At 44.9% G+C, this 11,696-nt stretch overlaps 1 long non-coding RNA gene across 1 annotated transcript; it reads right to left on the bottom strand.

Moving 5' to 3' along the window:
• Positions 1-208: 208 nt before the first annotated feature.
• LOC120841417 lies at positions 209-9,025 on the bottom strand. The gene is made up of 3 exons (XR_005715743.3): positions 8,947-9,025; positions 1,773-1,897; positions 209-250 (listed from the first exon to the last, which is right to left on the bottom strand). It is a non-coding gene; the product is annotated as an uncharacterized LOC120841417 (long non-coding RNA).
• Between the last annotated feature and the right edge of the window lie 2,671 nt (positions 9,026-11,696).

The raw sequence follows: 11,696 nt of genomic DNA, 5'->3' as shown, positions 1-11,696 counted from the left end.
ACGTCTCCACTTGTCTCCATCGTTCGTTAGCACTCGGTCCGAAGGCCGAGGAAGCGGGCCTGTGTTTCTCAGCGGGGTGTCAGGGGGGTCAGCTCCCGCTGTGCCGGGTGGCCCGCTCGGCGTCGCTCGGAAGCTGCACCCCACCCACGCCGCGTCGGTCGGCATGTTCGGCGGCGCCAGAATGCCGAGCCCGAGACTCTGGTCAGTCGATGGGAGGTCGATGGCGCTGCCAGGAAGCCGAACCTGCTCTCTGGGTGGCCGATCATAACAGAATGCATCCACCAGGTGCACATTGAAAGTCATTTATTTAGCTTTAAAATTAGTTTTCTTGTGCTTTTCAACGAAAGACTGGTGATTTTGAGGTTAGGGTGCAACACTCAACACATTAAAGCTAGAAAATGAGCGCTGAAATTTCGTTTCCCTACACCTTTAATGGAAGTGTAGCCACATAATCTTAGTATAGTATAATTAATAAATTATTCTATGCATGAACAGGAACTTTTAGTTAAGTAAATCATCCCTGCAGTCCATTAAGAACAAAATTTTAGTTTAGACTAGACAAATGTAAGCCAGAAACACTCAAATCCTGGAATTCATAAGGAAATAACTTTATTTGTGCTTACTGCAGACTTATTTTTCGCGGGCTCCATATTTCGCAATTAAGGTCGAAGCTGAAGTTTTGAAATAATTCGCGGGTTCTAATTTCCGCGATGCAGTGGGATCTCCATATAGATTCCAATGTGTTGACACTTTACCGGAATTGTTTACGGGACGTACTTTTTCAGCAATTGTAGGCGATTGGTAAAAACGATTCGACAGCAATCTCAACCAAGCGATTCGACAGCGACCTCAACCATGGGGTTGCTGTCACGTGCCTTGCTTCGACGCTTTTATTGGATCGGGAAGGCCGCAGCTTCCACAGCTTGTCAAGTTATCGTGAAACACAAAGTATAGTTGCTGCACTCGGAGTAAGGGTAAAGGATCGCAAACTCAACATGCCGAGCACCTGGAAGAAGGCATAGGACATACACCCCGAGGTTAAAGGGATACTGAACTGAAATTTTGAACTCACAAAACAAGGCTGGACAGATAGGCGGGACGGTGCAAAACCCAAAAACATCACTCATACAGTGATATCTCTAACGGATCGCCATATTTTTAGAAAAGAAGTGCCCGGCCGAGGAGTCCGACGAGACAAGGCACGTCACGATTCTTATTCCCTCTCCTTCTCGCTACGTCCCGTGCCAAGCTGGTGAACCGAAGCGAGGAGGAGAGAAGCGAGGCCGCTTCCCCTCATTCTCAAATTCTCCCGGAGGACAGTGATGTCAAAGACCTCGCTTGATCGTGCCCTTCTTTTCCAAAAGTGCAGCGATCTGTTTGAGATATCGATGTACGAGTAATGTTTTGGAGTTCGTAGAGTCCTGTTCAACGCTTCTAGAGCCTTATTTCGCGAAATTCAAATTTCGGTTCAGTATCCCTTTAACAAGCCACACGCCAGATAAGGTGCTCCATCTGTGTTTAATGGTTCCAGAAATCTATCGATGCCCTTGCACCAGCGGAGTTGAAATGTTCATTATGAAAAGCAAACCAACAAAACTGCAAGATATTTGGCAAAAATAGGTTACAGCCTGTGCTTTTGATTTGGAACTTCAGAAAGATGAGCTCAATTCTCTGGAAATTAGAAACTATGTATATTCTGAAACAATTACTGTTCTGCATTTCAAGGTTCTCTCGTTAAAATAAAAAAATAAATACCAGAAAAAAGTACTAACCTGATATGCACCTATGAAGTCTTGTTTTGGCTAGCAGTGACCGGCCCTGGTTAGCAATGACTCCATGTCCCCAGGATTGAAACGATGGTTAAGTAATGTCCACCCTTATGCACTTTTTGGTACAACTGGAAGAGACAAAACATCTTGTTAAAAATTACCAATCCTTTTCACGCGCGAATTTTGCAGTTCATGCTTCCTGAAAGTCATTTCCCACAATAGTGTTAAATTAGAACAATGAGAGCAAAGATGTTTCAGTAAAGGGCCCCTGAAAAGAAAAACAGATGTTTTTTTTTTAAACAGACTTGTTGGGACACACGTGTCCAATAATTAATTTTACGTGAAAAAAAAATTTGTCAGAGCAATATTGACGGCGCGAGACGCAATTTAGTCGGTAGTCACCTCCTTTCCACCTGTTTCCTCTGGGCACTTCGAGCGAGTAGAGGAGAAGGAGATCAGCTTCGCCTTCGTGTTGAGGTGGCGAGAGCGAATGACCATTCCGGAACGTCATGGACTTTGCGAGCAGAATTTAACATAAATCTCTTGCCGTCAATATTGCTCTAAAAAAATTAATCATTTTCGCATAAAGTTTATTTTTTGGCACGAGTGTCCTTATCAGACTGTTCAAAAAACTTTTTTTTCCAGGGGCCCTTTAAGAGGTGTTTGCCTGATATGCATCAGTGGAATCAGGTATTGACTAGCAATGACTTATTGCCCCCAGGACTGAAGTGCTGTTTCAGTAAAGTGCCGTTCACACTCTTGTGACCGAGTGAGACCGAGAGAGACCAGACCGGTTTTTAAGCCTTTTGCGAGTTCTTAGGACGGGATGCGCCACAACGCAGCTGGTCCTAAGAGATCGCAAGTGGCTTGAAAACCGGTCTCGTCTCTCACGTTCGTACTCGGTTGCAAGAGTGTGAACGGGCCTTAATGCTTCCTCCACAAAAAATTCAAAAGTAAGAACACAAGCCCCAAAATGTTTGTGCCATTCTCCTCCCCCTACTTTTCTGTGCATTTATTTTTTTTATCCCTTGGCAAATCCTAAAGATTTCAAAATGCCTATCCAACATCCTTCCGTTAGACTGAGTGGGTAACCCGGAGAATTCATTGTTTGTTAGAACACTTTTCCATTCACCCCATGCTGTTCTTGAAAGCAGAAACTCCTCTCTCTTAACCACAGTCATTAAGCACTTTTCATAGACCATGCACACGAGGTTGGCAATGCCAGCACAAGCTCATGTCCTCACTTTGAGCATGGATTAAGCATATATAACCAAATCTGAGACACCGGAAGAAGGAAAAAGGAGGACACAAAAAAGAGGACGACACAGATAATGTCTCGAACACAGCTGCAGGTTCATACTAAAACCACACCATTTTATAGGGCTACACCACAGTCAATACCAAGAACCCTCACACTAAGTCACACCCCCAGATTTTCAGCAAGGGGGAAAAAAGAACTGCCCTCAACGTTCCCACACTTGCCAAAGTCAACCCACCGACTAAGAAGTAAAAAAAAATGCAGCTGTTGTTGAGACGTGCTGTGTTTGATGTTCTCTTTTTCGCGTCCTTCTTCCGGTGTCTCAGGTTTAGTTATGTATGCAATTCACCATCCTTGCCTGTACTTTTACTCTTCTCTCAATTAAGCATACGCCTGCAATTCGTAATATCTGATCTATGGAAAATCTCTGATCCACCAAGCCTTTTCCATTATGAGCAGGCATTATTTATAAAAACCTCCTTTCATTACATTGTTTCAGAGAACAATTGTTCTTTCTTAATTAGGATCAACTGATCATATTAGGATAATTGCCAAATAATGGCAAATTCAAATGATACATCGAATTGCAATTTTTATCCGTGCACCATTTGTCAAGTTACCATCATGTAGGCTATTCCTGAGATTTGTCCCTCGTCCGCGGACACCCATACTGAAAGGGCAGAGTGCCTTCTTAATTGCAGATTTTTGGCAAGTGAGTAACTCGAAAAGCGTTTTTATGGTAGAGTAGCAACAGCTCATGAATATTTTTGTTTTCAAATCAGTCAAACAAAGAGAGTGGATCATTGCTTTGTCGCGCCACTCTTAAATCTCCACGCGTGAAAGAAGCTGCAAGAACTTTGCCCGGCTGACACGCCACAGGTCCTGGTACTCCTCCAGCTGGTGTCAAAAAGCTTGTCAAAACTCGCCTAGCATGCTGCAATCTTTCCTGCAGATCCACTCAGGTTTCCATCCAGCAAGACCTTTCTTATGGCTTGTGCTGAAGAGTGGTGCACAAGCGACCAGTGTGTAAAGGTATTTCCAAATGCCTCTCCGCGATCCCAGGACTTCATCGCTATGATGCTAAAGCCTCCTGAAGCAGGATCATACTTGTGTCATGTCGTTAGTAAAGTAAGTGACACTTCACTCTAAGCCTGCCACTATGTTTTAGCCCACTTGGTATGTAACAGCGGCACACAACGATTCCTTTTCATGATAGCACCGTGATCCTAGTCGCAAACATCACTTCTGCTCTTGGAAAACAGTGCCACACTGCGATGCAGGCATTTTGCAAAATTGAAAGGCTGCGAATAGGTATAGTATGTCCTCGCTGTCGCCTGCTCATCTCCTTAGTGTGGATGCGCTTGGGGGACTAACGTTCCATGGACGTCTTGCCACGTGATAAACCCATCCGCGGATTAGCACGTCGTGTAAATCAGCCATAGATGGACTGCGGAGTCTGCAATCACTTAACATTTTTGTTGACGTTGCCTGCACGTCATGAAAATGTGTTTCGTATCCAATTATATATTCTCAAAGAAACAAGGAAACTGCATAATGATGTCGCACAATATTCACCTTAACCACTTAACCGGTTTTGTTTTACAGTTTTTCATCCTAAATTTTTTTTTCCTTTTTTAAAGCCTGTGCGGCTTGGGCCGCACGTGCCTCCACAATCAGTCGCCATCCTTAAAAACGTGTACAATAATAAAATGTGTGCTGCCATCTCTCAGCTGCACCGCAAAATAAGCTCGGAGCGGGCATGGGACGTCCAAAACAGCCAAGGGGCAAGGTAGCATGCGTGGACATGCTACATTCCTCCTAAACGCCTAGGGAACGGCTCTAGGTGGAAGAGCTAGGCTTGCTTAAAACAGTTAAAGGACACATGCAAAGAAAGCAAACTTTTTTTTTTAAACAGCCGGATTAGGAAAAGGAAGTCATAAAACAAATTTACAACGAAAAAGAAAAATGTTTAGAGCTATATTTACGGCGCTAAACGAATTTGTAGTTGGCGCCCGCGGGCACCGCGGAGAAGTGGCCCTTATTTATCACGTGATTGGCCGCTATTTGTCACATGGTACCGTAAAATACCGAGCAAGCGCCCACTCAAACTTTAGAGATAATCGTGAAAAAATCGGGGATGAGCCCTTCTTCGCTCATCAATTTTACATATAAATGTACTTTGTGTATTTTCTCAGATCCTACAAATTTGGGAATGGGCGCTTAGTGTGGTGTGGGCGGATGCACGGTATTGTACGGTACTTGCAGTCTTTCGGATGATTCGTATGGTCTCGAAAAGTTACTTATTCATCTTCGTTTGAAGTGCAACAAAAAAAAAAAAGATTAATAAGTTACCTTTAGAGCCCAAAGAAAGCTCCTGAAAAAGCGCAAGCAGACGTGATAAACCTGTGCACCGGTAAGATGACAATGGCGGCACCCCAGAGCACACAAACTTGCACGGCGACGGCGGCGCCGCCGGCGCCGCCGTGGAGAAATGCATTGGAGCGGCAGCGCACAGTGCTCAGCATGCGGCGGCAGCGGGTCTCCGCGGCTTCGGCGACACAGCGCGGCGGTGCACAGGTCTAACACGTGACCAGCGACGGCTCTCACGGGCGCCAACTACAAATTCGTTTTGCGCCATAAATATAGCTCTAAAAATTGTATTTTTTCGTTGTAAATTTGTTCTAAAGCAATCTTTTTCCATCAAAGCTGTTTAAAAAAAAAAAATGTTTTTTTTCCTTTGCATGTGTTTTTTAAGGGTTTAAGGAGCTGCAGTACCTTCCATGTCATTGAATCTTATGTAGTGGTATATGATTCCAAGTCACAAGACTAGGTTACAGAAAGTAACAAGAAAGAGGAAGACAGGACGTCATATTGTTTCATATTCCAATTTTTTAATCAGTCCCGTATTAAAAGGTTTTCATAATAAAACTTGCACTTGTATTTTATCTACACTTCTCTTTCTCACAACGTCTTGTCTACCAAATGGACCAGCGAAGTAAACTCCCCCCCCCCCCCCCCCAGACATACAGACAACGCACAATTGAAATTTCTGGACACCATATTCCATGAATGTATTGGGCATCTGAACCAAGCTGAAGAAAAATTTTTGGTCTGAGGAAATAAAGGTTTACAAAACTGAAAAACATAGCAGTAGCATACTTCTCACTTTAGCACGTGTAGAAGAACCATTCATTTCTATTAGAAAGGTAGAAAATACAAAGGCTCAGGTTACACACCGACAGCAACTACCAGGAAAGCAGGGGGGGCATGATTGTGGAGGCAGCTGGTCTGCAATGCTTGTCCCTTTCTGAAAATTGGAAGTAAGACTTTTAAAGCAAAATGACCCCAACTATTGCCACAAAATATTCTTTCATTCCATTTCTCATACCAAAAAAGTTGGTATGAGGAATTTTGCCGGGCTGACACGGTGCAGATTCTGGTGTTCATCTGCGTCGAAAAGCTTCTGTCAAATCGTGTCTAGCACGACGGAAGAGCTTTGCATCTCCAATGAACCGTTCAGCCAGCAAGACCTTTCTCGTAGGGGTGTCGCAAACCAGCCGACGTTCGAGTTTGACCAGGTTCGACTTTTTCCAACTTCTTGTGAAAAGTTAGAAAAATGTTTGACTGCTGTTCGCACGCGCGACATGCTGGCCAGTTGGCTTCGGATTGGATGGTGATGGCTAAGGGATGAATTAAGGGCAGCACCTATTGGTTATTCCAATTAATACAGTACAAAAAAGTAAGTTATTAACTGCTTCAGTAGTTAGGGTTAGTTTCTTTTATTTGCAACTGTTTATAAAATTAAAATAACCTTTCGAGTGAAAACAAATTTTTGTAGACCTAGACATGCTTGTATCATGGTCTTGCCACGCTGTCCACAAAGTCGAACAGGTCAAATCTGGTTAAAAGTTTCGAAGGTTTGTCGAACCGGTTTGACACAGTCGAACCCCAAATGCTCGACCTAAAAATCCGGTTTGCCAAAAGTTCGCGGCACCCCTACTTTCTTGTGGCTGTGGTGTATTGAAGGCGCAAGCACGGAGTGAGTGAAGGTGTCTCCAAATGCCCCGTGGCGAGCCCAGGACTTCGTCGCTTCTACGCCAAAGTCTCCTCGAGTAGGACTACGCTTGTGTTTTTATCATGACTTTGTTTAGTAAAGCTAATGGTGCTTCGCACTAAGCCTATCATTGTGTTAAGTCTCCCTCTGCACGTAACAGTGGCGCAGAGTTCTTTTTTTCAAGTAGAAAATGTTGATTTCGATTTGTGACAACTGTGTCACAGTGTGATCGCACAATGTTAGAATTTCTGAGCAGTGTGGGGCCGCGAACATGTTTGGTATGTCCTGCCTGTCGTTTGTGAGTGTGCTCCTTTGTGTGGATCAGTTCGTCGTATGAATCAGCCATCAATAAAGAGTACTGTTCATTTTGAACTTGATATAAATTAACTGAGCAGCACCATTTTGTAGGATGGCTAACCCGCCTAAAACCCCCTGATGTGTTTGTGTTAGTTTTGGAACTGGCGTGTAAGTGCCAGTGCACGAGGCTCGTGCAGCACTTGTAAGCAAATGGCAATATAGCCCTGAAAGGAGGTACTTGGAAGTGAATTCTTCGCAGCTCGGCAAAAAGCTATCTCGCCTCTGCCTCCTTCATAAAGTCGACTATCATTGCCCCGACCTCAAGAGCTCTTTGTTATCACCTCTGGAATGAACATCATCTCATATTTCCAGTTCCACAAACGCATTCAATCAATCTTTCCTTTCTCAAGCCATCTGCGACTGGAACAGCCTACCATCCACCATCGTAATCCCAGAAGTATTTCTGGCAAGCTTACAGATTCATTTTTCTTGTTAAAAGTATTTTATTGCCACTATGTATGATTAATGAGCTTCCTTTTCTTGTTTGTCTTGATTTTTATAACAATGGCATGTAAGTGCCAGTGCACGAGTTGCACACTGCGCGAATCCTGACCGGGCCCTTAAGGTGAAAATAAATTAAATAAAATGATTGGCAACACAGCACTCACTCGTGGCACATGTCTCTCGCATTCGCACAATAAAGGCTGAACCGCATGTAAGCGGTTTAGCAAGCAACGAGGCGAGCAACTGAGACTTGTCACTGTAGCTGGGTTTTTGGATCTCTAGAAAATGTCGCTCAATTACTTGACTGCTTGCTCCCGTCGCTTTCAAGCGATTACCTTGTCGCGAGACTGACTGAGTGATAGCAAAATGGTTGCCATTGCTTGTCTCTTCGCTCGCTGAATCGCTTACACGTAATTTATACTTTTTGGCTGTTGGCGCTTGCAAAAATGTAAAGCGTGAATTTTATCAAAGGCTTTGTTCTCGCTGACTCTCAGACTGCTGCGAAAACTTTGGGTTCCAGTGAAATAAGACCACATGATTTCTTACTTTGCTTATGAACTGAGGAGGAAAGCTGAGGAGGCAGTAGCTTGAAAATCAGCTCATGGTCTCCTCAAGTTGTTTGGAACACCTTTTTTTCTGTTTTCTTTGGTACTACTCAATGCGCGTTTTTTTTTCTCCCGACCTTCACAATAAAGTATTGCCAGAGGGTTAGTAAATGAGCGCTACATATACAGCACTTTGTATAAAACGTCCGTGCCACAGTCAAAAAATAACTCCTTATACTCTTCGCAAGCAACGTTACCAATACAGACGGTACTTCCAAAGGCGCAGGTCACGCAATATTTCGAGTAGTTTTCCAGGACGAAAATCGAACTTGGATTCGACCTCCCACAGTGGAAACAAACGGGGTGCAAATACGAGCGCTAGGACGCAAACTGGTACCTTCAGCAGTCATGGGTTCCGCAAAACACACCGCCTAGCTAGGTGGTACCAAGCCGCCACCCGATTTGCAGGACTCAAGCCTTGAACACCGATCTACGAGATAAAGCTCCCCGATCACTCACCAAGCGCCTCGCTCGGCGCCCCACACCCCCGTGGGACCTTGCCTCTGGGTCCGTTCCCGCCATTTGACTGTTCGCTCAGTGACAGGTTGGTTCCGGTACTTCCTTGGAAAAAGCTTGAGGTCATCCAATGCGCAAAGAATGTGTGCGACAAGGAACCGCACACGTCCGCTTCCACGCTGCCTGCACACACAAGAACACGCCATACACACTCCGAAAAGAAAGGGCTGGAAAAGTACTCACCAAGTAGACTGAAACCCACAGCTGGCTCTATGGGCACGCCGGCACCTGGGACACTTTGTTTCTTCAAGAACGTTCTTCGATGTTTTTCCGTAAGCCTAAAGGCCTGAAACCGCCCGAAGTACGGTGGCCTGAGAGTTTGCAGCTTGGTTTGTTTTTGATTTTGGTGACGATGGCGATGGCGATGCGGCGACGTTCGCTGGTTTGACGACAGGTGTTACGACGAAACTCATTTGACGCAACGTAAATGTTCCCGTTTTAATCGACTTACATTACAAATTTTAAACATAAATAAAAACTGTTTCTACATTTATATATTTATTTGTAACAAAGTATGCGTGTACTAAACTAAAGCTTGGCCTGGCTCAGCCTTGTTTTATTTTAACGTGGCGGCGACAATCGTCTCTGTTCGTGCTCTGTGCCGTGCTGGACCTATTGGCTGTTCACTGGTCGTCCTGCTATCCACCTCTTGCGATCCGCATCAGCCGCAGGCGTGCTGTCTAAGTATTGTGTGCCCGCCGGAAAGAATATCCAGTCTTCTCGGAGGCAAGGCTGCAACTAGGGCTGCTCGGATCGTGGCTCGGACTTCGTCGACACCCACGAACCGCGTCCGTGAGCCTCACGTCGTCTGCTTGGTTCCTGCACGTTTCCGGCGTCGAATCCCCCAGCCTTGGCCTCAGCCCTACATGACCTAGCTGGTGAAAGACAATCTACGACAACTTGGCGTCTTTGGAATGCGATTACTACGATTAGTGGCTCTTAAAAACTCGGTATCCCCCCTTCAGTGGTGAGCTCTTCGATGTGAATGGTGTTACCTTCACAGTGTCCCGACGCTCCGAACGGTCATTCTACAGGTAACGCTGCGAGACGCGAGCCTTCTGTGTTGCTTCAACTCTGAGTGTAATTCTCAAAATGGGCACTTGGTCCCGAATAAGCTGATGCGCCTTTACTCACTCTCGAGACTCATCCCACGACGGTTCTAGCGGTACGTAAAACGTGGATGCACGATTCGGTTTATGGCGGTCACCTTGTCGAATGATACAGTGGAGAACACTGCTTACAGAAAGGTTGGTTCTAAGAGGTGTAGAGCTGTGCTGGTCCTGGTACCTTTCCGACTACCCTTTTGGCGACGCCGTAACCTGGAGTATGAACCTCCCACAAGCATGGCAAGGTGCTGTTATGCTGCGAGTTCTGCCTCGCCTTTCGTGAAAGCTGAGTCCTACGGCTTGCCCAGCGAGCCACTGGTGCTCATTAACGCGAATTAAATGTGTGCATACTAGAAGTCTTGAAGTTGAGTCGCTCAGAGTGCAGTACATACCATGGAACTATTTCTAGTGGCCCAAGTGCTGGACAGTTCCGTGAGACAGTGTGCCCAGTCCAATTGTTCTCAACATATTTATTAATCATAATAATGCCTCTCTGCAATCGACTCCACTGCTGTTACGGACAACCGGACGTTGGTGCCGCTTATCAGGTGACCCCAGAAACCACGAGGGTTTGCAGAACAACATTGAGAAGGTCTGCAATAAACATTCAGCTACATTTCTTCCCACAGCATGTCAACAATTTTGCCCAAAACGTGTGGAACGCTGAATTTTGTACTTCGCATGCCTAGTAGAACAGGCCATAACACACTTAGGTGCCTTTCACAGCCTTGGTCCTGCAACACGTAGAGTACTGCAACTTCATACAAAACTCCAATGAGGTTTATCTTGTAAGATCAGTTGAAAGTGTTCACCAAAGGGCAACTACGTATGTTAAAATTTCTTTACCTTGTATATTGTATATTGTGCTTGTGTCCTGTGTCGTATCTATATGTGGTATACACTGGATGCCATATTTGAGGTGACTGCTCGTAATGCATGCACGGCAGGGGAGGGAGAAATTATCTTCTCAACGGGGCTCTCCTTTGTGTATTCCAGACTCGCCCAGACGGTCCTAGTCTCTTTTTGAAGACTAACCTGTCACTCAAAATTCGTACAAAGCAGCTTTCCGCTCTGAGACTTCCGTGGTGGTGCGAAATGGATGATGCGACGTCAGTGCAAGGCCTGTAGGCATGTTGGAAGCTTGCCAATAGTGCATGCTCAGCATTACCGAGCTCAGCTATGACCGCTAGTGAATAACACTTATTGCGTATTATCAGCATCCCTTCTGTCATTCTTATTAGCCTCCTGCCGTCCGTGAACATGCCGAAGTTGCTATGCACATTGATTTATGCATTGTGAGTTTTCTGGCTTCCAGTAATTGTGTAATATAATAATTAGCTAAATATTGAATTTCAAAATAAAGTGCATATTTTCATCCACCTTAGACTACTTCTTTTTTTACTAACTCAATTTTGTATATAGGCGCTGATTTGGGATTTTTGATTAAGCTTATTTCTCATTTATATTTACATCTATATTTTCCGGCCCTCCAGACAGAAACAGATTCCCAATCCTTAGCCAAAACGTTTGGTTGTAGGCCGATGAAAATATCGATGGGTCGTAACTTGGGTGGGTGACCTTGTTCTG

Source organism: Ixodes scapularis, unplaced genomic scaffold, assembly GCF_016920785.2.
Source record: "Ixodes scapularis isolate PalLabHiFi unplaced genomic scaffold, ASM1692078v2 PGA_scaffold6__148_contigs__length_123643588, whole genome shotgun sequence".
Taxonomy (NCBI): Eukaryota; Metazoa; Arthropoda; class Arachnida; order Ixodida; family Ixodidae; genus Ixodes; species Ixodes scapularis.
The sequence above is the reverse complement of the archived record's forward strand: the minus strand, read 5'-3'. Positions and strand labels throughout refer to the sequence as shown.